Raw genomic sequence first — 24,512 nt, forward strand, 5'->3', positions numbered from 1 at the left:
CTTCCTTCCTTCCTTCCTTCCTTCCTTCCTTCCTTCCTTCCTTCCTTCCTTTTTTCCTTCCTTCCTCTCTTTCTTTCTCTCTCTTTCTCTCTTTCTCTCCTTCTCTTTCTCTCTTTCTCTCTTTCTTTCTTTCTTTCATTTTTCATGTTAGCCAGAAACATTTTAAAGAGATCTTGTGAAAAAGAACTACCTGGAGGAACCACTTGAAACCCAGTGCTGTTTGAGAAGCAAGTCAGCCTGAAACTGAAGGCCTCAGTGCTGGCATCTCCGAGAAAACCAGAAAAAGAGTTGGTACAAGGAGTGTCAGTAAGGCCTATATACCTCCTGGACACCTCATCACCTGATGGCAAGGAACCAACCTTATGGTTCTGTGGCCTCATCCTCCAGTTCCCTGAGGCTGATTCAAAAGGGACCCAAGAAGCTTCTAATGAACAAAAAGAAGTGAAGAAGGGGGGGAAGATGCAGCCCAAGAAGCTGGACTATATGAAGACGAACATGGCAACAGGATTGGAGGAAGTCTCCTCAACAGCCTGTGTTATACAGGAAACATACTTTGCTTAAAGAGCTTAAAGAAAACTTTAAGTATTTACTACAGAAGATCAGCGACTATGATCTTCAATATGAATTACATACCAACATGAAAAAACAAACATCTTCACCACCGGACCAAAAGGTAATATCATGATAGATAGAAAAAGATTGAAATTGTCAAGAATTTAATTTTACTTGGATCAATCATCAACAATTATGGTTAACAGCAACCAAAAAAAAAAAAAATAAAAAGACTTGTTACATTAGGAAAATTTGCTGTCACGGACCTCTCCAAAGTGCTAGAGTAACAAGGTCAGTTTAGAGAATAGGATGCACATGATCCAAGTCATGGCTTTCCAACTGCTTTCTATGATGACAGAAGAATTATTGACGCCATTGATTTGTATCATTGGGGAAGAGTGCTGAATATCCTATGGACTGCCAAAAGAGCAAACAAGCCTGTCTTGGAGGAATTGCAAGCAGGGTTCTCCTTAATGGCACAGATGGTGAAACTTGGTCACATACTGTATGTTGTCAGGAGGGACTAGCCTTTGGAAGAAGATATCACGTTGGGAAAGGTCAGAGAAAGAGAGGAGGACTCTCAACAAGATGGCTTGACACAGTGACTGTAACAAGGGGCAGGGATTATGAGGATGGCACAGGATAGGACAAAGTTAAAGTAAGTATTAGTTGACTAAATTACACATAACACAACAGGCCTGAAACAGGCCCTGTCAGAGGATGAGGGGAGCTTTAAGTTGATAAATTTTATAACTTCATTAACAGGGCTTCTACACATAGTTGTGCAATTGTACAAAGACCCTAAAGGGGATATGGGCCAGCATTAAACTCTCTCCAGTGCCTGAGGTGGGCTGCCTCTTCCACCCACACTTAATTTTACTAATTATCATGAAGTCACTGTCTGGGCTAGCATAACTCAGATTATTATGCTCAAAAATACTTAGCCTAACAGGGCTAGACTGGTGTGACTTTATTTGATGACATGTGTTACTGCTTGTCTCTCAGGCACACACATTTTAACCACTGGAATGAGATTCTGCTTGTGGTGGCAAAGGATCTGCTTCAAATTTACTCCAGATGGGTAGGAATAAGACCACAGAGTGAGTTTAAAAAGATGACAAGGAAGAATGATTGAGAAAGAATATCCTTACTCAATGACTACATTCTACCAAGACCAACCCATCCCTTCTCTATAAGGCTAAGAACCCAAATCCCTGAAGATGCCAATGTCCTATCCCACAAAGTAATTCAATAGCTGAAGCTCAACCAGGTTCTAACATCACCAGATGGAAAGAGGCATTATTAAAACTCCACGTGTGGCTACTCTCTCATTTTCAACATCATCATCATTGTCTGCTCTAGCCTTAGCTAGCAACCATTATTAAGCACCTTGAGGACATTAGTGGTTCAGTGATGCAATCCTCACCTTCTTTTTTTTTTTGTTTTTCCTATTTATTTATTTATGTATTTATTTATTTATTTTTCATTTCCATGAACATCTACAGAGATTTTGGAATTCTATTCATTCATTGTTGTACCCTTCTCCCCGCCCCCCCCCCGTTTGCTCCTCTCCTTGAAAAGCAAAAGAAACACTCCCTCATTGGTCCACAATCCCCCCCGCACATCCCCCAACCATACCCCCAACCCCAAATATAATCCACTCTGCAACCCTCATTCCGTACTCTTACGACAAACATAATGCCCTAAAATATAATACTGTTAAACCATTCTCTCCTCCATAGACTTCAATGCCGTAAACATATTTCATCCTGTTTTTCTCAGTCTTACCCCGACCCCGATGCCAGCCTCATTCTACAACAGTGGCACCATTATAGCATTTGTCCCTTTGTGACTGAGATACCTCACTCAGCATAATGTCCTCCAGGGTCACCAATTTTGAATAATATTGCATGAGTTCCTTGTTATTGAGGCTTTGTTTACAATAGCAAGGAGTTGGAAACAACCTAAATGCCCATCAACAAACGAATGGGTAGAGAAGCTGTGGTATATTCACACAATGGAATATTATGCTGCATAGAATTCTCACCTTCTGTGCAAAGGATTTGGATTCGCAATCAACATCCACGGTAACAGGAGTCAAGAAATTAAGACATTGCATTGTGTAAAGCTGTTATCAAGGACTTCCCCAAAGTGCTAAAAGATGCACTGATGTCAGTTTAAAAACTAAAGTGAGCCTGATTCAAGCTTTCATATTTTTAATTACTTCTACACTTTTGAAAGTTGGACAAGTGAGAAGAGTATATTGAATATCCCACTAATTGCCAAAAGAACAAACACAAGTCTATTTTAGAGGAAGTGCAATGAGGGTGTTGTTCTTTAAAGGCAATTTTTTCTCATGTACTTTGTATATGTTGTCAGGAGGGACCAGGCCTTGGAAAAAGACTTCATTCTTGGAAAGGTTAAGAGTCAAAGAAAGAGAGGAAGACCCTCAACAAGATGGAGTGACATAGTGATTGTAACTGTGGCCCAGAGCATATCAGAGATTGTTAAAATGGCACGGATAGGGCAAGGTTCAGATCTATTGTTTATAGGGTCATTATGAATGGTAGTCTACTCATTGACACCTAACAGCAACAGCATGTAGAGGACTCAGGTTTGATTCCCTGCCACCAACCTCACTGTCCAGTGAGGGCTTGCACTAAACCAGGCAGTGTTTTGAAGGTTGATTTCAAAGATAACGAAAACATTTTCTCTTTTTGTGAAACATGTGCTCAGGGAGTGTTGGTACCCACTTTGTGAATCTTTTCCTTAGGGTCATTCTGTCACAAGAGTAGACATGTAAACCAGAGGGCAATTCATAGACTGGATGGGAAGAAAGGCGGGGCCCTGGAGCATGGCCTAAGAGGAGAGTGATGGGGAAAAAGAGGGAGTCAAAGCAGTTAGCCATGGTGGGTTAAGAACCGTAGTTTAGAAGGTTTCAGCTATCTGTCAATAGCACTAGGAAGTCTTCAAAGAGCTTGAAACCAGATGGTCTGAAGTCTGTGTAATTAGATTTAATTGGTAGTTAAACTTTTTAGAGAACTAGAAGGCATTTGGAGAGAAAAGTTGCTCAATAGCGAACCTCTGACCAATTTAAATTTTATTTTTATTTTTACACACCACGTTCACTGTCATCTCCTGAAAATCCCTTCGTTCATGTCTGGCCAGCCTTGCTCTTAGTCTGTGCACAGTTTTGTGAATGTGCTAGTGTTTTACTGAGCTTAAGCTGTCTGATGAATACATTCTTTCTTGGATTATTTCCTGTCATCCTCATATTTATCTGACAGCCTTACATTCTTAAAGGATGAGCAATATTGTAGTTAAACCAAATCTCCAGGCAACAAACAAAGCAAATCCAAATGTTTATTGTACAGTGGTCAAATCATGTAACTTAAAATTATCTGGGAATCATAACACTTTAAAGTTGAGTGGAATGTCAGAGATCACCTGTTGTTGATGTTTTCTTTTACAGGTAAGGAAATTGAAGCAGGGAGAGGTGCTGAGGCTGTTCAAATTCCAAGCAGTAGCCACTGAACTTGAACCCGGATCTCCCACTTTGAAAAAAGAAATAGAAGATACATGATCCCCAAAATTCTGATATTTGGACCATTTTTGTCTTAGATATTTTAATATATAAACATCTGTTCACTGGGAAGTAACATCTCTTTCCTATAAGCTTTGTGTGCTTACCTAATGGGGTAAGGCTGTCAGATAAATTCAAGGAAAAATTAGTTATGTCAGGCACAATTCTGTGAGATTTGCAATAGCTAAGATTTTTTAAAATTAATTTAACTACTTCGTCAAATCTAGGTCCACTTGAAAAAGCAGCCGTTAGCAAATAAGAAAATGACTACATTGCCTCTCTCTACTCAGTACTTCTGACTTCTTTCCCTTTCTGATCCTATCATCTAGATCCACCAACTTTTCTCTGCCTCATCCCTCCTCCATGCCTCCTACCCAACATTTAAATAGAAGAAGGCAACACCAAGAATACAAGATCCAGGAAAGAGATATGCCCTAAAACAGCCTATTATAATGTTTTCCTAAATATGTAACACTAGCTGCTACTCCTAATAAAAAATATCTTTTACAGGTAAATAAAGGACATGTGTGCAGTGGTTGAATCCTGGCCTTTCATGAGGAAGTCTAGGGTTCTAGCCAACACAATTCATGAGCAGCTACCACTTGTCTATCCATGAAAGTTTGAATTTTGCTATGATACTAAGCTTCCAAGCTACAACGAATTGAGGAAGACCAGCTGATTTGCTTTTTCAAAAAAATATTAGCTTATGAAAACTCTATGGATCTCAACAGTCTGAACTACAACCTACCATGGAATGGCACAGGAACAGATAGAGTTATCTTCCATTGTGCAAGAGTTTACCATGAGACAGGGCCAAATTCATACAGGTAACAAGTTTGAGGCTACACATTAGAACAAAATTAGAGACTTGTTCTCTAAAGAACATCTCAGAGCTTCCATTATGAATATGTCTGTTATCAATTTCCAGTGAGAACTGGGTTCCCCCCCACACACAAAGTCTTTTAGGAAAAAAAAATTGCTGTTCTAATAAGTATAAATATACTTTTGGAAATACTGTTCTAGATGATAGATGATTTCTAAATTCCTTCCCAGCTCTATGAATTCTTAAATCTGACAGAAATATTCAATTGGCACACACACATACACACACAAATAACATTCATTCTCTAAGCAATCAATGGATAATGTACTAGTTGGCCTTTTGTGATCTTTTCTCTTCTACCAGCTAGTCTATAGGGAACCATACTGGCTTAGCTATGACCAGAAGAACTTAAACTGGCATGCATAATCATATTAAATTACACAAAAAAACAACTGTCTGGAATAACGGATTGAACCATAAATGCATCCAGTTTGCTTCAGGGATAAATTGTGCATCACTGCTTTGAGGTATTGAAGAAATAGGTACACATATTTTTGCCTCTGGGGGGTGAATACTGAGATACTTAACTCATGCCATTGGTTGGAGAAAGAGAAACACCAGTAGATGTATGTTATTGTTGTTGTTGTTGTGTTCCGTTGAGTTGGAACCAACCTATAGTTGATCCTGTAGCTATAGTAGGCTTTCAGAGGCAATTAATCGTATGAGAAGAGATTGCCCATTTTTTTTTTATGGACTGTCTGGTGGATTTGAACTACATGCCTTTGGGATTGCAATGCAGCCTCTTACCAGAGCTTCCTAAGCAGAAGTATAATGGAAGTAAAATAGAAGTTGTTATAAATAAGCCAACTCCATGTACAACTCTCCATGGAACATTCTTTATCTTGGACTGGATTTGAAATGTTAAATTCTTTAGTCTAAAAAAGTGAGCAGGATTTTTTTGTAAATTGCTCAAGGGAATTACATTTGATGCTTCCAGATTATTTTTTTTTTTAAATATTGTTGACTATCCACGTGAATACTTTACAATGCCAGCTTGGCTTTCTGTTGAATTTTCAAGCATGGCCTGAAGGAGGCACAAGGAACAACAACAACTCTGTCTACGTGTCATATTATATAAGGCCTGACTCACAACCAACATTCCCACTGGTCATGGCTTTGTGTGTCTCTATGTTTTTAGATGCTTTGAGAAGCCAGATGCTTCCAGGCTCAATATCAAAAGTACAGTAGAAAAATTGGATCATTTTACTAAGTCCTTTTTATTCATATCCTTGACATCTAAAGACAGGAAAATACTGTCAGTAGACTAATCCTCTAAATCATCATATTTATTTTTGCCTTTAAATCTTTTGCTCTCCAGTTTCCAGCTTTAGTAATTAATTTGAGATTAGTTTCCTTCTGACAGTGATGACCTTGACATTAAATCTGAAAATCTTTCCAACAGCATAAACTATCTACACACCACATCACAAATCCAGTGTGGACATATTGCTTAGAGCTCACCCTAATTTAGCAGCCTTTCAATAGGCAAGCACTTTAGTCTCTTGAAAGAATTTGGATGCTATCCACAAAGGAAGTATATAAAATGTGGCCTCAATTCCTGGACATTTTCTTTACTTTTATAACTGGCATTGTCCTCATATCCACTCCGTAACTATTAATAAAAAAGCCTGTTAAAGAGGAAACAAGGAGGGAGGACCTACATAATTAGAAACAGGCAAGACTGGTGAGCTTTAACTAGAGCTCCTACAAGAGAATTTTCTTGCTTCAACTTCTCTTTCTGCTCCCATTCAGGAAGGGCTTAATGGTATTAGAAGAAAAGAGGATTCTGAACCTACCAGCCAAATTTCGCCTCTTTGAATGTCTTTTAATTACAACAGAAGGAAGTGGAAATAGTCTGGAAAGTGAGAAACAGAGCAAGTTTACCATTGCTTGATGGAATACAAAATGGTGTAGCCACTGTGAATAATAGTATGGTGCTTTCTCAAAAAAACAAACAAACAAAAATCCCACCATGGATAAAGCAAGGTTTAGGCATGTTGTTTGCTGGGTCACTGAGTCATAGTCAACTGGGCAAGCACCTAGCAACAACAGGAATATAACCTAGTAGTTTGGTTTAGGGGTGGGATGTAAACAGTTAAGTTCTCACTTACTAGGTGAAATGTTGGCAGTTTGAACCCAACCAAAAGTACTTTGGATGAAAAGTAGAAAGATATGTTTCTGAAAATCAAGTTTTAAAGGTTCTCTAGAGAAGTGTTCTCTGCACACATGCAGCCACCAAGAGTCAGAATTGGCTTGACAGCAACTACCGACAATAGCAAAAATGCAACCTAGCCATTCCACTCCCAGGCATATACCCAAACAGGGATGCCAACAGACATGAACACCAATGTTGAGGCAGCACTAGTCACAACAGTCAAGAGAAGGAAACAAACTAAATGACCACCTACAGATGAATGGATAAACAAATTGTGGTATATACATACAGTAGAATACTTTTCAGCCAGTAGGTGAACTATTCAGCTAGGAGGAGAAATTAGCCCATGTTAAAATAAGGATGAATCTTTAAGACATTGTGATGAACTAAATAACTCAATCACAAAAGTATCAATATTCAGATGGAGAACTTGAGTTCCTGTTCATTCAATTGGTAACAACCATTAACTATCTCTGTTAAAAAGATTCTACCACCAAAAAAAAGGATAAATACATGATCTCATTTACTAAAAGTATAAAATATATAGAGAACAAAATTTACTAGTGGTTACCAAGAGGAAAGAAAAGAGGGAGTTATGACTTTCTGTTTATAGTGAAGAAAAACTTGGCAATGATTATGAGTGATGGTTGCATAACATGATTAATGTGATTGATATTACTAAACTGTATGCTGGAAAAATGCTTAGTTGGCAAATGCATTACATATATTTTGCAAAATGAAAACAGATTCTCTTGCCAGTTATGCTAGAATATTAATTTTAGTAAAAAATTGCATTTAAAAAAATGGACCTGATCAATGGATCTTTACCAGAATAAATCAAATTCCAGATTACTGAGTTGATTTCTTGTTTGTCTTCAGTGAGTCTATTCCAACACTTAGAAGCCAGTATTCATTCTGGAACAACACAGTGTGTGCTGTGTGAACTCTTAAACAACAGCTGCTGAGTGCATTTTGGTGAGACCTTTGTTTCCTCTGAAACGCATGCATGCTGTCAGGCTTTGGCGCTTGGAGTTGCAGTCTTCAGTGGAAAGGTCAGTCATGTGCTTTTAGGAGCAGGAACACCACACTGCACAAGACCCATGCTTATGCCAACTCACTCACGTCACCTCTGAGACTTTATTTTTACTTCGTGCCTTGAGGTGAATATAAAAAGCCTGGTTATGGTGAAAGCACAGCATACTGGTTTTCTTTTTTCTTAACCTTCTACACCACATACACACACACACTCTCAATACTGGCTCAGTTTGCAGATGTTCTTATCAAATAAGGAAAAATGCATGGTTTGCTTTGAAATGAAATATGGTCACAAATAAACCCCAAGTTATTATATGTTGCTAGATAGAATATTTTGTCTTCGAGCATGTCACTCATGCAATGTCCACACTATATGCTTGGAATGTTTATAATAAACTACTAGATGTTTTTCCCCTGTGTATCCAGTGAGATCTATAAATAGTAGATTTAGCACTTGGTTAATAGAGCTAAAAAGATAAATATGTTATCTCATTTACATAAATGTATTTAACAGAAAAGGAAAATTAGTAAAAGGAAAATTGACACATCAAGATGACAGTTCTAATCTTTGAGTTCAAATGCAACTTTGTTCCTACTGTAGGTACCATGTGGTCAACAGATGGAGGACTTATAATTTCTGCTATTTTCAATTAAAAAATTGAATTAGATACAAAGAACTATTCTCCTTTATACAGAGAGCAAAAGGCTATTCCATAATCTTCCCACAATCTTGTTCCAGTGATCTAACTTGACCCTCATAACTCCCAGTTAAGCAGCACATATAGTCCTTCTTTTCCCACAGATTCTCCTTCTCCCTCTGGAATCTACTCCTATCTTACAAATACTCAAATGTTTATTTCTCACTCACTATTTGCTCTTTTCCATTAGTCTATAAACACCTTTAAGATTTCTTATTTTTAGTAAAGCCCAAAACCATAAAGTTCGTAAGAGACAAACTGGGATCAAGCTTAGAAGCCCTAGTCTACAGTATACAAAGATTGCCAAATATAGCCATAAATGCATAATCTGAAAATAAAGAAGAAAATTGATGTATGGGACAGACTAAAGATTAAATTCTTATACACATCAAGAATTTTTTCCAACAAGGTGAAAATATAACAAAAATTTGGCAATACCATCTCAGAGAAGAATCTCATAACTTAAGTTTATAGAATACTTATGGACCTCCACAAGAAAAAGACTGATAACCCAATTACAAAATGGGCAAAAGACATAAAAATTTTTCACAGAGGAAGATATTTGAATGGCTAATAGGCACATGAAGAAATGCTTCAAATCACTAACAATAAGAGAGATGCAAATCAAAACCACAATGAGATACAATCTCATTTCATTAACAGTGGCAAAGTTTAACAGGACAGCAAGTAATAAATTTTGGAGAGGATGTAACAAGAAAGTAACTCTTACATGTTGTTGATGGGGTTGTAAAATGGTACAACCACCCTGGAAGGCAGTTTGGCACTTCTTCAAAAAGCTGGACATAGAAATTCCATCAGACTCAGCTATTCCATTGCTTAGAATATACCCCGAGAAAATGAGAACTGAGGCACAAACTGAGACATGTACACCAATGTTTATAGCAGCTTTATTCACCATTACAAGAACATGGAAATAGCCGAGATGTCCAACCACAAACAAATAGATTGAGAAATTATGATACATTCACACAATAAAATACTATGCAGTATGCAGGAGAAATGATTTTGTAAATTTCTACCTAGCTTGGAAAGGACTGGAGAGCGTTATTCTGGGTAAACTAACTCAGTCCCATAAGGACAAATACTGTATAAAACCATTATTGTAGAATGAGTATGAGGTCCATGGGAGGAGGGGGAACAGAGAGGTGAGGATGAGTGGACGGGATGTTAATCATAGGGTTGCACAATTTGATGAGGGGAGGGGATGAAGGCAATGGGAAGGATATTTTGTGAAAAACAATGTATTCAAACTTTGTAAATAAATCAGTACAACATTTAAAAAAATAATTTCCCATTTTAAAAGTTTCTCTAAAAAAAGACCCAGAAAACAAACTCCAAGCATTATGTGATTTCATATAACCTACATCTAACTTCCAATAAATTCTGCTCTTTCACTGAGTAAAGACTTCTGAAAAATAGACTCTGATCACTATTTTTATTCTTCTCTCAACTATCTGAGCATCTCTGTACTCCAAGTACATTAGTTATACCACAGCAATCTGAGTTTACCTCAACAATTCAACTTAACACCCTCTTTAAAAGGTCACATAAAGCTAAAGCCAATGGCTACCACTCAGTTGTAAGTTTTACTCGGCCTCTCTGCCATTTAAATACGTTTAGCCTTTTATTGTCTTCATTACAGCTTTCATTGTCATTACCCGTCCCTTCTAGACTATTTTCCCCTCCATTTCTGATATCCCTTTAATTGTTGACATTTTTTTTAACAGTAAAGTTTTATTTGGTAGCTACTTTAACCATCTCCTTGCAGAGAAGAAATCTCTAATATATATTAAATTTTTCCTTCTTTTTTTTTCCTCCCTGTGCCCCCTCTCCCCCAATTAACTTTTTCCTTTGGAAAAAAAAAATTCTTTCCTTGTTATACAGTCCCCCCTCAACCACTTGCCTATGCAACTCTTATTCTGAACTCTTGTCATGCCAATAATACCTAATTATATATTCCTTTTATACAGCTCTCCCCTTCATCTGTTTCAATGTTGTGTACATTATTTATCCCCTCTCTACTGTTTTCCCCCAACAGTTCTCCAAGCATTCTGAAAAACCTACAACCAGGATAGGATAAAATAGATGAATGGAACCTTCTAGGAATCAAATCCCTATGTTGTTGTTATGTGCCTTCGAGTCGTTTTCGACTCATAGCGACCCTATGCACAACAGCCCTAAAACCTGCTCTATCCTGCGCCAACCGCACCGCCTCTGACACACCCATCCCGATTACCCCAGTCACCGAATCAATCCATCTCATAGAGGGTCTTCCCCTCCTGCGCTGTCCCTCCACCCTCCCAAGCATGATGTCCCTCTCCAAGGACCCGTCCCTCCTGGCAACATGTCCAAAATATGTCAGACGAAGCCCCAGAATGCTTGCCTCCAAGGAGTAGCTTGATTTAATCCTCTCCAAGGTGAATCTGTTTGTTTTCCTGGCAGTCCATGGTACATTCAGTACTCTTCTCCAGCACCACAGCTCAAAAGCATCCACTCTCCTTCTGTCCTCCCTAGTCATTGCCCATCTCTCTGATGCATAACAAGTGATAGCAAAGGCCATGGCCTGTATCAGGAGCACCTTAGTCTCCAGAGAGACACTGTTGCTCCTGAGTACTTGAGAGAGGTCCCTAACAGCAGACTTTCCCATCACGATACGCTTTTTGATTTCCTGACTGCTGGTGCCAAGAGTGTTGACTGTGGAGCCGAGCAAACTGAAGCTGTGAACAATCTCAATCTCTTCGTCATCCACCTGACGCTGCCAATTGGTCCAGTGGTGAGAATCTTTGTCTTCTTGACATTGAGCCTCAGTACATACTGAAGGCTGCAGTCCTTGACCCTTCGCAGCAAGTGCATGAGGTCCTCCTCAGTTTCAGCAAGCAGGGTTGTGTCATCTGCATAACAGAGATTGTTAATAGATCTTCCACCAATCCTGATGCCACAATTCTCCTCATAGAGCCCAGCCTCTCAGATAATCTGCTCTGCATACATGTTGAAAAGGTATGGAGACAGGATGCACCCCTGGCGTACACCCTTCCCAATTTTGAACCATGCAGTGTTACTCTGGTCTGTTCTGACTACTGCCTCTTGATCCAAGTATAGGTTTCGCATTAGCACAATTAAATGTTCTGGGATTCCCATTCTTCTCAGAGTCAGCCACAGTTTGTTATGATCCACACAGTCAAATGCCTTTGCATAATCAATGAAACACAGATAGACATTCTTCTGGTATTCTCTGCTTTCAGCCAAGATCCATCTAACATCAGCAACAATATCCCTAGTACCACGACCCCTTCTAAACCCAGCCTGGACTTCTGGCAGTTCTCTGCTGATGTGCTGTTCTAATCGTTTTTGGATAATCTTCAGTAGAATCTTGCTTGCATGTGAAATCAATGACACTGTTCTGTAGTTTCCACACTCAGTTGGGTCACCTTTCTTTGGAATTGGAACAAATATGGATTTCTTCCAGTCAGTTGGCCAAGTGGTTGTTCTCCAGATTTCTTGGCACAACTTGGTGAGCACATCCAGGGCAACATCTGTTATCTGAAATACTTCAATTGATGTACCATCTATTCCTGGGGCCTTATTTTTTGTTATTTCCTTCAAAGCAGCTTGAACTTCTTCCTTCATCATCATAGGCTCTTGCTCATATGTTATTTCTTTAAATTCCTCTGTATCTGCCAATTCCTTTCTATATAATGACTATACACAACCAAAAACTCCAACAGGGTAAAAAGGGAAGCCACAGACTGGGAAAAAATATTTAATAATGACATGTCTGATAAGAGACTTATACCTAGAATTTATAGAATACTCAAACACCAGAACAAGATAAAAGTAAATAACCCAATTGTAAAATGGGCACACGATATGAAAAAAACTTCACCAAATAAGACATTCAGATGGAGAACAAACACATGAAGAAATGTTCAAAATCCCTAGCTCTAAGAGAGATGCAAATTAAAACAACTGTGAGATATCATCTCACCCCAAAAAGAATAGAAAAATTTAACAGAGGAGCAAACAACAAATGTTGGCAAGTTTGTGGAGAAACTGGAACCCTTATTCACTATTGGTGGAAGTATAAAATGGTGCAACCACTATGAAAGGAAGTATGGTGCTTTCTCAAAAAGGTGCAAATAGAAATACCATTTGACCCAGCAATTCCACTACTGGGAATATATCCTAAAGGAACCAGAATGGCCACCCAAGCAGTTATTTGCACACCAATGTTTATTGCTGCTTTGTTCACAACAGCAAAGAGTTGGAAACAACCCACGTGCCTATCAACAAACAAATGAATAGAGAAACTGTGGTATATTTACATAGTGGAATATTATGCAGCACTGAAAAATAAGGAACTCATGAATTATTATACAAAATGGGTGACCCTGGAAGACATTATGTTGAGTGAAATATCTCAGTCAGAAAAAGACAAATACTGCATAATACCACTGTTATTGAATGGGTGTTGACATTTATTGATGCCCATATTCATGCTCTTCTTTTCTCACATTGCCTTATCATGACCACAGTACTGATAGCTTCCAAATTCATACCTCTGTCTAATAACATATTTTAAAAATTCTTCCTTACTTTTAAACTAGATAATTGTGACCAGTGATTGATACTCTAATTACAAGAAATTTGCAGAAGTATTTACATTTCTCATAGTCTCAATGCAAAAAGACAGCATCATAGTTTATAGATGAGAAAGGAGTCAAATTATGGAAAGTTGTACAAATAATGAGACGTGGAACCTCAGTTGAGCTCAAGTGCAACTAATTCCATTGCTCCTCTATTCATTGCCCAGTCCCTTTAGTTAATTTGGGGTGGGGTGTGTGTTTTGGGTGTGGGGTGTTCTTTTTTTTTCATCTTTTAAAGCTGATTTCTAAGGAAACCTCCTTTCCCTGCCCTTCTGTGCCCTCCTTTTTGCATGACCAACTAGGTGGCCATGCTCTGTGCTTCCATAGTTCCTGAGCTTTCTTCTATTAGAACAATAATTATACTGAAAACCAATGTGCTCTTGCAGCACCTGAGCCCACCTACAATGTGTTACTTAATGTTTTACTGCAGTGTGTCCCCAAAGTATCTGACTTTAACCATCAGAATTACCTCTCTTCTCACCTGATCCCCATCAAAATGTGAGTCATTTGAGGACATGGGCTTTTTTTTTTGCCCCCATATCTTTAATATATTTAAAATAGTGCTTAAGTAAAATCAGTTAAATTTTACTAATTAAGTAATCACTCATTCATCTAATTATTTTTCATTCCTCAAGGGTTAGTGACTAGATGGATGGATGTTTAAATGATACTAGTTCTGCTACATGTCTCTTAGTCTTGGGCAAGCATTTAACAGTGTTAAGCTTAATTTTCCTTTTCCTTGTAATGAGAAATAAAGCCTAAATGCTCTCAAATGTTTCTTTAGGTTTTTTTATATTTTAGTAATTCAGGAAAATCAACACATTTCATTAAATAATGGCACCATTCTAGTTTATTTGAGTGACGGGGAAAATCAACAGTTTTCAAAATTGGGTATAATTGCACTCAACATGAAGGCTTAGATACATTGATTAAGACAAAAAGAGTAACAGAATGGGTAAAAAAAACAAAACCCATCAATATGTTTTCTAAAGGAGACAGATCTAAGACATGAAGAGGAAGAGAGATTGAAAAACTAAAGGATGGGAAGGAAATATACCAAGTAAAATGACTTCCATAAGAAAGTAGGTCTGACAACACTAATCTCTGATAAAATGGACTTCAGAGTGAATACAATCATAAGAGATAAGTAAAAGCCCTATTTAATGATCAAAGTCACAATAGAACAAGAGGATATATCCCTATTAAATATCTACATAACAATTATAGACCTGAAAAGGTTATAAAACAAGGATTAACAGACTTGAGGAAAGAAATAGACATCACAGTAATAGTAGAAGACTTCAACATGCCACTTTCACCAAAGGACAAGGACAAGTCAACTTGAAAGAAACTCAACAAAGACACAAAAGAGCTATTCTATGCAATTAGCAAACTTGACCTCACACACTATTCAGGACTGTACAGGATACTTCACCAACAAAAACTCAATTTTCTTTCTTCTCAAGTGCACATGGTACATTCTACAGAATCAACCCCATATTAGACACAAAGTAAATATCAACAAATTCAAGAATACTGAAATAATACAAAGTATCTTCTCAGACTTCAGTGTATTTAAACAAGAAATTTCTTTTAAAAGGATAAAAGACAAAAAAACTACTAATCTGGAATCTAAATAACATCTTGATTAAGCAGCACTGAATCATGGAAGAAATGTTGTGTTGCTGTTGATTGCCTTTTGAGTAGAGCACAACTCATAACGACTCAATAAACAAAAGGCCTGAAGCTCCTCTGCAACTATTGACATTTATCAAAGTACATAGAGGTTCTGGAGGCATGTTGTTTAGGAAGTGGATGCCATTTCTGCTTCCAAACCTGTCATAGTATGTTATTGTTGGTATGTGCCATTGAGTTTCCTATGATGCATAGTAACTCGACATACAGAAGCTCTGAACTCTGCCATGTACTGTGAGCCAGTCTCACTAATTCCGACAAACCAATCTCATTGCCCCAGTTACTGTATTAATACAAAGGGAAATGAAAGAGTTCCTCAAAAGTAATGAAAATATATCAAAACCTCTGGGATACAGCACAGGCAGTCTTCAAGGGGCAGTTCTTAGCAATACCCTAAAATGTAAGAAAATAAGAATGTGGTACAAATAACTATTTAACTCACTATCTCCATCAACTAGGAAAAAAAAAACAACAAACAAAATTAAACAGCTTCTAGAAAAAAGGAAATCATAAGGATAAGTGGAAATCGATAAAAGAGAAACAGAAAAACAATTAAAATCAACAAGACTGGAAGCTGGTTCTTTGAGAGTATTAATAAAATAGACAAACTCTTGTCAAACTTAACAAAAGAAAGTAAAGAAAACAAAAAATAAATTGAATAAGAAATGAAAGAGGTGACATCACAAAAAACCAACTGAAATAAAAAATAAAATTTATGAAAAGCTATATTCTAATAAATTTGAAAACATAGAGGAAATGGAAAAATTCTTAGAAATCTACATACTACCAAATTGAAGCAGACAAATATGGAACACTTGAATAGATAGGCCCATCACAAAAGAAAAAAATTGACCAAATCAGAAAAAGACACTCTTCCTAAAAATCTTGGCCCAGAATGCTTCACAGATGAATTCTACCAAACATTCAGAAACAAAAATATGGCCAGCACTTCTTAAATTATCCACTTCCTAAACAACATGCCTCTGAAAACTCTATAAACTTTAATAAATGTCGATAGTTGTAGAGGGGCTTCAGGCCTTTTGTTCCTATGGTCACTATGAGTTGTGCTCTAGTCGAAGGCAATTAACAATAACAATATGACTAAGTGGCATTCATAACAGATATGCAAGGGTGGTTCAACATGAGAAAAGCAGTTAGTATAATTCATTATATTAATAAAGCAAAACAATAGTCACATGATCCTATAAATTCATGCAGAACAGATTTTTGAAAAAAAATCCAACATCCATTCCAGTTGAGTGTTTTTATTCAACAAAATATAGAGAAATATATACAAATAGAGAGAGAGAGAATTTCCTCAACATAGTGAAAATTATATATGCATAATCAAGAGCCAACAGCATTCTTAATGGAGACTAAAGAAATTAACATTGTGAACAGAAACCAGAGAAGAATGCCCACCACCATCACTACTATTCAATACTGTATTGGAAGTACTTGCTAGGACAATAAGACAAAAGAAGGAAATAAGAGGCATCCAAATAGACGAAGAGGTGGTAAAACTATTGTTATAAGCAGTTGATACATAGTGTACACAAAACACTCCAAAGACTCAACAACAGGAAAAAAAAAATCCGTTGGACCTAGTAGCCCAACTGAGTAGAATGGCAGGATAAAAGAACAGCATTTAAAAATCAGTTGAATGTCTCTACAGAAACAAAGCAAGCACTACAAACTAAAAAAGCAATACCATTTACAATAGCCAATCATAAATAAAATACTAAAGAACAAACCTAGTTAGAGATACAGAACAGCTTTATAAGGAAAACTACAGAAAACTACAACCAAAAAAAAAACAAAAAACAATAAGAGACCTAACTGAATGGGGAAAAAATATTTCTTGTTCATTGGTAGGAAGACTCAAGATTGTGAAATCCTACTAAAAATGATCAACATGTCCAACATAATCCCAAAACAGATACAGATACCAAACTCATTCTTCAAGGAGTTGGAAAAAGCAATGTGCTTTTTTATTTGGAGAAGAAAAAGACCTTGAATAAACAAAGCTCTTCTGAAAAACTAAAATGTTGTGGAAACATTACACTCCCAGTTCTCAAAACCTACAACATAGCTGTAGTAACCAAAGTAGCATTGCATTGGTACAATAACAAGCACATAGACCAATGAGAACCAAGAAATCAACTATGTACCAACTCTAATTCATTGATATTTGACAAGGAAACAAATCTATTCAATGGGGAAATGACATCTTCAACAAATGGTGCTAGTAAAACTGGACATTTACCTGCAGAAAACTAAAACAGGATCCACATCTCATACCACACATAAAAACCAACTTTAGGTGGCTCTTTAACAACCTGTTGTTGATGTAATGCGCCATCAAGTTGCCTGAGACTCATAGTGACCCTGTGTACAACAGCCCTAAACCCTGCTCTATCCTGTGCCAATCTTAATGTCTCTGACACACCTACAGCCATTACTCCATTACCCCAGTCACTGAATCAATCCATCTCTTCGAGGATCTTCCTCTCCTGTGCTGTCCCTTCACCCTCTCAAACATGACGGCCCTCTCCAAAGACTGTTCCCTCCTTGCAACATGTCCAAAGTATGTCAAACAAAGCTTCAGAACCCTTGCCTCCAAGGAACAGCCTGGTTTAATCCTCTGCAGGATGAACCTGTTCATTCTCTTAGCAGATCAGGGACCTAGATATAAAAAAAAACACACCACAAAAACCCTAGAACAAAAGAATAAACTTTTAAGCCAATGTTGCTGTTGTTGTTAGGTGCTGTTGAGTCAGCCTCTGCTGATAGTGACCCTATGAACAACAGACCTACATCCTGTGCTATACTGTGTCATCCTGATCACCTCTGACACACTTGAGCAATCACTGTGCCAACACATCTCATTAGGAGTCTTCCTCTCTTCCATTGACCCTTTCCAAGGAATAGCCAGTCCCTCCTAGCAACATTTCTAGGTAAGAAACAGAGCCTCATCATCTTTTACGTCAAGGAACATTCTATCTGCACTTTCTCCAAGACATCTCTATTTGAGTTTGGGTGGGGGTGGGGGGGCATGCATGAAATACTCAGGACTCTTGACACCACAGATCAAAGGCATCATTTTTTCTTCTGTCATCCATATTTATTGTTCAGCTCTCAAATGCATAACAGATAATTGAAAAGACCATGGCCTGAATCAGGTACGCTTTATTCTTCAAACAGACACCACTGTTCTTAAGTATTCTGGAGAGATCTCTAACAGTGAACTTGTCAAATGCACATGCTTTCTGATCTGACTGCTGATTCCAAGAGTGTTAATTGTTGACCCAAACAAGATTAAATGATTTACAGTTTAAATCCTCTATTATGATGCTGGCTCTTGGTCCTGTTGTGAAGAACTTTGTTTTCTTGATGTTGATATGTAACCCATACCAAAAGCTGTTGATATTCTGTAATGAGCATTTCAAGTCCTCCTCTCTTACAGTAAGCAAAATTGTGTAATCTGCGTAACACAGATTATGATGAGTCTTCCTCCAGTCCTGATACCACATTCCTCTTCACAGAGCCCAAGATCATGAATTATTTACTCAGCATATTGAGTGGGTAAGTTTGCAGAAAGGATACATCACTTCCTGATAAACCATGCAGTGTTCCCTTGTTTAGAGAACAGCTTCAATGTAGATTTCTCATGAGGACAATGAAGTGTTCTGGAATTTTCATGCTTATCAAGATTAGCCATAATTTGCTATGATACACACAGTCAAATACCTTTGCATTGTCAATAAAACACAAATAGACATTCTTCTGATAGTCTCTGCTTTTAGTCAAAATCCATCTGACATCCACAATGATATCCTTGGTGCCATAGCCTCTTCTAAATCCCACTGGAACTTCTGGGAGTTCTCTGTCAATGTACTCTTCTAGTCAGTTTTTTTTTTTAATTACAATATTGCTTCAACCAATCCCATCAGTGAAGAAAGGACACCTTTCCTGGCTAGATGATCTGGTTGATTAAATCAAACAATATTTCCATTGCTTTATGTGCAAAAGAACTTTATAAAAGATAAACAGAAAGAAGAGCCAGAAATATATTTTAAAAACCCTGGGACATCAAAGCATTTTCATGTGTGACATTAGAACCATTTTCACATTTTACGCCTACCACACATGTATTTACCACCTTTTCACTAGAAGCAGTGACTTGTTGTGGATGCATCCACAGAATCAGAAAAAGTTCTGATCAGCCCCCAGGTAAATTTCAACACACACACCCACACAGACACAGACACACACACACACACACACACACACACACACACACACACACACAAAGCCTCAACATTTCAAAGATACCCACAGACTTTGAACAATGAGAACATTTTCTTAAAAAATTCTGATATTAATGCACAAATACAACAGATATATCTCAGTGACAACATCAGCAAAGAATCTAGAGAGGCCATTCAAGCCTCTAAGACCACCTCAAGCAGCAGCAGCAGCAGCAGCAGCAATAAATTAACTACAATGAATCTGAGAGCTTACCACTAAGATAAACTGGGTATAAAACTTGTAACATTAAACTATTACTAACATGCTATATAACCCTAGATCTAAATTATCTGAAGATTTAGATATTACATATATACCACCAGAGATGAGTGTAAAAGCAAATATAACATTAAATTTGCTGAAAAGTATATCCTGGGTAGGCAAAGAAGAACTTCAAAGACTTGTTAGGCAGTGAATAACAAATAATGTGAAAATTTCAAACATACTTTATAACTTAAACAATCTCCATTCACTCACAGGATAAGTACATGATTTATTTCAGAAGAAATGTAAGAAATATTTTTATTTTAGACAAAATGCTAACTGCTTTTCATGGCATGTGTTATGAAAGTTTTCATATAAACTAAAAATCTAGTAATTTAAAATAAAAAAGTAAAGATTTTGTAGTATATTTTCTTATTTTTAAAAATTTTTATTTTATATATTGGTTTGCATACAATATTATTGTATATTCTTTTTCACCCTTTCCTTCATTCTCATTGTGTGTCAAAGAATATCCATGTATTCTGTTTTATAAAATTAGTCACCATTGATATATGCCCACTACTACCCCATCTTTAGGTCCCCATTTGACCTTTCCCATTTTCTTCATTCCCTCCCTCTGCCCACCAAATTGTATGATCCTGTGTGGTTTTCCCCCTGCCCATCCTCAGTCCCACTTGCTTCCTCCTCTTTTCCTCCTAGACCTTCACACATATTTTACTAGTTGTTGTTGTTGTTTTGTGCCCTTGAGTCACTTGCAACTCATAGCAACCCCATATGCAACTGCTCCAAAACCCTGCTCTATCCTTCGCCGCCTTCATCATCTCTGACACACTTACCCCAGTCACTGAGTCAATTCATCTCATCCAACATCTTCCACTCTTGTGTTGTCCCTCCACTCTCCCAAGCATGGTATCCTTCTCCAAAAACTGGTCTTTCCTTGTAACATGTCAAAAGTAGTTCAGGTGAAGTTTCAGAATCCATGCCTCAAAAAAATAGCCCAGTTTCACCCTCAAACAGGGTGAACCTGTTCGTTCTCCTAGCAGTCCACGGTATATTCAATACTCTTCTCAAGCACTACAGCTCAAAGGCATCAATTGTCCTTCTATGATCCCTAGTCATTGCCCAGATTTCTGATGCATACCATGTAATTGTGAAGACCATGGCCTGGATCAATCACACCTTAGTCTCCAGACTGATGTCATTGCTCTTCAGACTTTCCCAATTAAATTCATTTTTTAATTTCCTGGCTGCTGATATAAGGAGTGTTGACTGTGGAGCCAAGCAAACTGAAGCTGTTAACAATCTCAATCTCTTTATCATCTGTCATGAGGCTGCCAATTTTCAATGGTGAGAATCTTTGTTTTCTTGATGTTCAGCTTCTATTCATATTGAAGACTGCAGTCCTTGACCTTCTGCAGCAAGTGCTTCAGGTTCTTCTCAGTTTCAGCAAGCAACAGAGGTTGTTGATAAGTCTTCCTCCAAACTTGATGCCACGTTCCTCCTTATAGAACTCAGCTTCTCAGATGGCCAGTTCTGTATGTAGATTGAAGGAGCTGGCAAAAAACAAAGCCCCAGAAATTGATGACATACCCATTGACATATTGCAACGTTGTCCTGGATGTGCCCACCACACTGTGCCAAGAAACCTGGAGAACAACCACCTGGCCAACTGAATGAAAGAGATCCATATTTTTTCCCATTCTAAAGAAATGCCACCTGGCAGAGTGCAAAAATTATAGAACAATATCATTAGTATCACACACAAGGAAGATTCTGCTGAAAATTACCAAAAAAATGACTAAACCAACACATTAATAGAGAACTCCCATATATGCATGCTGAGTTTAGAAGAGGCCATGGTACTCAGGATATTACAGCTAATGTTAGAAGGATCTTGGCTGAAAGCAGAGAGTACCAGAGGAATGTCTATCTGTATGCCATGGACTGCGCAAAGGCGTTTGACTGTGTGGATTACAACAAACTTTGGCTAACTCTGAGAAGAATGGAAATTCCAGACACTTGATTGTGTTTATGCAAAGTCTAAATTTGGACCAGGAGGCAGAACAGAGCAAGAAAACACTACGTGGCTAAAAATTGGGAAGGATGTACTCCAGGAATGTGTTCTATCTCCATACCTTTTCAATGTACATGCAGAACAGATCATCTGGGAGGTTGGGGTTTATGAGGCAGAATGTGGCATCAGGATTTTACTAGTTTTCTTCTATTTTTTACAGTAATGGTCTTATGTAGTATTTGTCCTTATGAGACTGAGTTAGTTCACTCAGCATAATGCTCTCCAATCTCTTAACTGTAATGCAGTATTTTTCTAAGTTACTGCTCCTGAGTGCTGTATAGTAGTCCATCATGTGAATGTTCTACAATTTCTCAATGCATTTGTTTGTTGTACATTTGGGTTGTTTCTGTGTTCTTGCGAATGTGAATAATGCTGCTATGAACTTAGGTGTACAAATCTCAGTTTGTGTTTCAGTTCTAATTTCCTTAGGGTATATTCTTGGCAGAATAGCTGGATCATATGAAATTTATTTTTTATATATATAATTTTTTAATTTTAATTATGGCACCCACTTCCTAAACAACATGCCTCTGGAAACTCTATGAACTTTGATAAATGATGATAGTTATAGAAAAGCTTCAGGCCTTTTGTTCATAGGGTCGCTATTAGGAGTGCTCGACTCAACAGCAATCAACAAAAACAATTGTGATTCTAACAAAAGTTTACAGAAAAGTTGGATTTTCATTAATTCATTTTTGTATATTTTTGACCCCTCTCCCTCCTTTTTCCCTCCCCCATTCACTCTTTTTGTTTTCTATAAATATTCATTCATTGTTGCACAATTTCCTCCCTCCCCCCCAGTCCTCTTTGTGATGTATCTCTTATTCTGGGCTGTTGTCATACATGTAATGCCTAGTCATACATTCCTATTAAACAGTTATTTCCTTCATTTGCTCCATTTCAATGTTTATTATCAATACACTCTTATCCTATTCTGCTCCCAACCACCCATGTCAATCCTGTTTTATTACAGTGGTAATATGCAGTATTTGTCCTTTTGTGACTGAGATATTCCACTCAGCATTATGTCCTTTAGGGTAACCCATGCTCTATGATGTTTTATGAGTTCCTTGTTTTTCAGTGCTGTGTAGTATTCCATGGTATGACTATACTATAGGTTTTTTTCTATCCATTTGTTTGTTTTTGGGGACTTGGGTTGCTTCAACTCTTTGCTATTGTACATAATACAATAATAAACATGAGTGTGCATTTATAAATTTGCATGGTGGTTCTGGTTTCTTTGGGTTATAATCCCAGTAGTGGCATTGCTCATTCAAATGGTATTTCTATTTCCAAATTATTGAGAGAATGCCAAATCACCTTCCATAGTGTTTGCACCAATTTACACTTCCACCAGCAGTGAATAAAGGTTCTAGTCTCTCCACAACCTTGCAAGCATTCCTAGTTTGCTGCTTTGTTGAACTTTCCTATTGTAGCTGGGATGAGATGATATTTCATAGTTGTTTTGATTTGCATCTCTCGTAGAGCTAGGGATTTTGAACATTTTTTTCATGTGTTTGTTTGCCATCTAAATGTCTTCTTTGGTGGAGTATGCATATCTTGTGCCCATTTTGTGAGTGAGTTGTTTACTTTTTCTTGTTAAGGTGTTGGAGTATTCTGTAACTTTTAGATAAGAAGGCCTTATCAGATAAGCCATTACCAAATATTTGTTCCCAGTTTGTGGCTTTTCTTTATACCCCGTTGTAGAAGTTTTTTATGTGCCTGGGAATTTGATTCTTAGAAGGTCTCGTTCATTTGTTTTGTTCTTTCCTGTAGCAGGTTTACATTAAATTTATATGTTCAGCTTTTTGTGGAAATTTCAAACTGCCTTTCAGAGTAGTTTTACCATTTTACAATCCCACTAACAGTGTATGAGAGTTCCAACCTCACCGCATCCTTGCCAACATTTCTTGTTTGCTGTTCTGTTAAACTTTATCACTGCTACAAGGGTGAGATGTTATCGCATTATAGTTTTGTGGTTGGTTTTGGGGTTTTTTTGCCTTCTTTTGAAAAAAATTTTATTTTTCTTGTTATTCGTTCATTCATGTACAATTTCATCCCTCTCCCAAACCCTTGTAGGACGATTAATTATCATACACATGGTTTCTAATTGTCCATTCCTTTTAGAATGTCCTACCTTTTGCTCATTCTAGTGCAGTGTCCATCATCTATCCATTCTTTTCCTCTTCTTACCCTCTCCACTCATCTCAATTCTGTGATTACAATAATGGTCATAATGGGCATAAGCAGTATTTGTCCCTTTGTAACTGAGATAATTCATGCAGCGTAACATCTTCCATACAATATGTTTTATAATGCTATATGAGCTAATTATTTTTCAATGCTGCATAGTGTTCCTTTGTGTAATGTACCATAGTTCCCCTATTCATTCTTTTTTAAATTAAATTTTATTAATTTTAATGAACATTTACAGAGATTTTGGGTTTCCATGCATTCATTGTTGCACTATTTTCTCTACCCTCCCCCACCCCAGTTCGTTCCTCCTTCCCCCCCCTTGAAAGTCTGTTTTAATTGTCCCATTGCCACAGTGCTTGTCAAAGCCAGTTCTGATTAATCTCCTTTGTCAGTGGGTCCTTTGCCATTCCCTATTCACCCTGATTCATAAGGAAAAGGGGA

The 24,512-nt window shown here is 37.5% G+C and overlaps 1 pseudogene; it reads left to right on the forward strand.

The window, feature by feature from the left end:
* LOC102859416 overlaps window positions 1–20,060 on the forward strand; it is a 118,278-nt pseudogene extending 98,218 nt beyond the window's left edge.
* Window positions 20,061–24,512: the final 4,452 nt, after the last annotated feature.

Source organism: Elephantulus edwardii, unplaced genomic scaffold (genome assembly GCF_000299155.1).
Source record: "Elephantulus edwardii isolate Elephantulus edwardi_28Jun2011 unplaced genomic scaffold, EleEdw1.0 scaffold00060, whole genome shotgun sequence".
In the NCBI taxonomy this organism is placed as follows: Eukaryota; Metazoa; Chordata; class Mammalia; order Macroscelidea; family Macroscelididae; genus Elephantulus; species Elephantulus edwardii.